This window comes from Hipposideros armiger, unplaced genomic scaffold, assembly GCF_001890085.2.
Source record: "Hipposideros armiger isolate ML-2016 unplaced genomic scaffold, ASM189008v1 scaffold_1198, whole genome shotgun sequence".
Classification (NCBI taxonomy): Eukaryota; Metazoa; Chordata; class Mammalia; order Chiroptera; family Hipposideridae; genus Hipposideros; species Hipposideros armiger.
In genome coordinates, this window is record NW_017732548.1 from 215,666 (window position 1) to 219,136 (window position 3,471).

The following is a 3,471-nucleotide window of genomic DNA, read 5'->3' on the forward strand; positions in this document are numbered from 1 at the left end:
ATGTTTTTTTTTTTTTTTTTAGGCCAGGTCCAGGAGAGAATGAACCCATCCTGGGGTAAATCTTATATTTACAATGTGCCACTGGTGGGGTGGTGCTCCACCAAAATCTGAAGCTACAGACCAGTTTCAGCCAGTTGCTGCCAAGCAAAGCTGGTGGTCCAGTGATGTCAGATCTTGCAATTTTTCAAAACCAGAAATTTGAATTTCTAGCCAATACTTAGAACATAACATGTTGGCTCTTTATTCTTTTACATAATGTTGTGTAGCTTAAGTAAAACACCTCTTTGTGCAGAAACTGGTGTTTGGATTGCACATTTGTGACCTCTGGTCTAAACCTAATTCCATCAGTTCAAAATTCATTCAAATAAATTAATTATTTTTCTGATGTAAATAATGCTGAGAGTATTAACCACTATCATTTTGAATTTCAAAACAATAGCTTCTATTACATCAATACTTCCACAGCTACAGCTTCAGGAACTGGGAGATTTGACTGTGGGGTGACCAGGGACTTATCTTGCATATTTGACTTTGAGAGTGGATGTTTTAAAAAAATTTCTCTCCTTATGACAAAATTATTCTAATAATTATCACATAATTAAATTAATAGTAACCAGAAACACAAAGAAAGCAGTAAAGCTTGATCTTTCATTAAATTTCATATGTAGTCATGCCAGTAAAATATGTAAAAATTAATAAATCTAGAGAATAAATAAATATGCTCAACAAAAGAAAAAAGGTAATGAATGGATTAATCCTTTTTAATAATCTGAAATTCATTTATTAAAAAAGGAAAAATAACATATCTACATACTAATCTGTCACAAAATGAATAACATTATAGCTTCTGTGTTCAAGCCTTAACTTCTACAAATTTGTCAATGGCTTCATCCAAATAGATTTTTGCATATTTAAGTTCATTAACAAGTGTAGCCAGATTGTTTAATCTACCTTTCTTTAGAGAATTGAAGAACGCTTTTTATTAACTTTAATTTTTAAATATTTTTCTCACTCAAAGCAACAATTATACAAATAGTCAGGAAGTCTTTTAAAAATAAAAAAATATTTGACAGAGATTTACAAAAATCTCATTTCACAATAAATGCAGCTATCCCATTGTCTTTATTTCTTGGGATTGATTCTAGAAGCTTCAAATGACTGTGCAGTAAAAAATTTTTGAATAAAATAACTTTTTGAATAAATGAAAACTCAAAGTGGCTATATAGAATGACAGAATTGAAGCAACAAGTGATGTTTCTTCATCTTTACAATTACAGTGTTATCATTGTTTATTTAAAATCTACTGTTTAAATGCAGAAATATATAGTTCAAGAGGTGTTAGAGGCAGAAATTGAACTTTTAACCAGGAGTTCTCCAAATTTTCATCCATTCAGAATACAATGTTTATCAAAGGATGAATAAGATTTTAAAACTTCTAGTTTGAAGCTTACGTATTATTAAAATTTAGTAGCAACCACATCAATTATTTGGAACTTATATGATAAAAAATGTTTTGGGGTAGAGGTATTTCATCACTGACCTTGTGTGAAATTGCTGGAGCTAGGAGAAAATAAATAAACAAATATATATATATATATTATATACACACACACACACACACACACACACACACACACACACACATACACACATCTTTTAGTTGGTTCTATTATTATCCCACTGGCACCCTTGAGGGGTCATAGAAAAGAAATAATAAACAGAGGAAGGAAAAGAAATAGATGAGGAAGAGAATAATATACCCACGTGATCTTCCCCATAAGCTCCCTTTCCATTTTCATGGGTGGTATTTGCAAATTGTCTTATGAGGACCCTCCGGATCCGATTTTCTACATATGCTAAGGGAAGTCCTTGTTTTCATTTAAAAAAAGAGGGATTCACTGAGGATGCACAACTGACTGTTCTGGTACCCCTCATCTCATTTGGGGTAATGTTTGTCCCCTTTGCTCCCCAGGGGCTGAATTCGGGACAACCGTTGCTTGCCTGTTCTTGGGCCCAGAGTTTCAGCAAGCTGTGGTTCTTACTTCAGCTGTTTCTGGTCCATGAGACTGTTTATTGTGTTTTGGGTTTTTTTTTTTAGTCCAGCTATGGTTTTCTTTTATCTTTTAGTTTTTGTCTACCATTATTCTGTTTTGTTTTTTTTTGCTTCAGTAAAGATGGGCCCCACACAGCTTGGGACTTCAAGCCAGGTTCTCTATTTTTCATTGGCATGTTCATATGCATGCACATTTGTAAGGTTATTTAAAACTCTAATAAGGTCTGGAGTGAAACACACTAACCTCATTATGGTGGTTATCTCTGGGGAAATGGAAGAGGGAGCCCAAATTGGGAGTGATGTTAAAATTATTTTAAACTTATGTAACATTTTAAGTTTTAAGGGAGACTGTAGAAATATATTAATTCAGTCATTTCAAATTTAAACATTAATGAAATAAAACATAATGTGAATGAGGAATAAGAAGTGTTTTATAAATACCTACAGCTTTATTTTAATTTTTAACTTTGAAGGATGATTTTACCTTTATTAAATCTTAACCCACCTATTGATATGATATTACTTTAATGGAGCTCTAAAAGTATTAAAAATATATATTATATTGTTGTGCCTCTTGCTTTTGTTAAAAGATGTTTAAATTTTTAAAATTCAAAAATTAACGAAGTTTAATTTGCTGAAATATTCTAATGAACCATTTACTTTTCCAATGATAAAATCTACAGAGATAGAAGTGTACTTCTGTGTCACCATTTTTCTGAAAGCAATCAATTTACTAAGACAACTCATTTCTCTGTGGCAATTCCTACTCACTGATACATAACATAATGCCTTAATGCCTTAATTGGATTGTTAGGTAGGATTAAAATGATTCACATATGATGCTGGCACAAAGCTTCCTCTTTAAGAACAGCTCAACATGATTCATATTCTGTGCTATATTTTAAGCAAACAAGAAAGAATAGAGCCACAACTACAAAAGCAGATGGGACAAATACTTTAGAAGCTGTTTCGGTACCTATAAGTGTTGTAGAACCACCTGGCTATAAAAGCAAAAGAATGTTTATCATGATAGTCTTCTTATATAGCATAGTTGTTGGAAAGAACTTCTTTAGGAAAATAATGACTCTAAACTGTCTCATCCCTTGTATATGGCAGCTGAGTGAATATCTATTTTTTTAAAAAGGCTGTATTTGTTTTTTAAATATAAGTTTAAAAGAAAGAAGGCTAGGGTAGAACTTGATTTTTTCATTATTTAAAACCATTATTTAATATATCAAAAGACTTCTTTCTAATTCTAACTTTAGTGGCATAATTATAAGTTTTCAGGGGCATTAGTACCTGGGATCTACTATGATAAAACAATACAATTTATAATTCTATCTATGGAACCAAAGACTAATATAAATGTAATAAGACTCTGAGGGTTTATATATATATATATATATATATATATATAT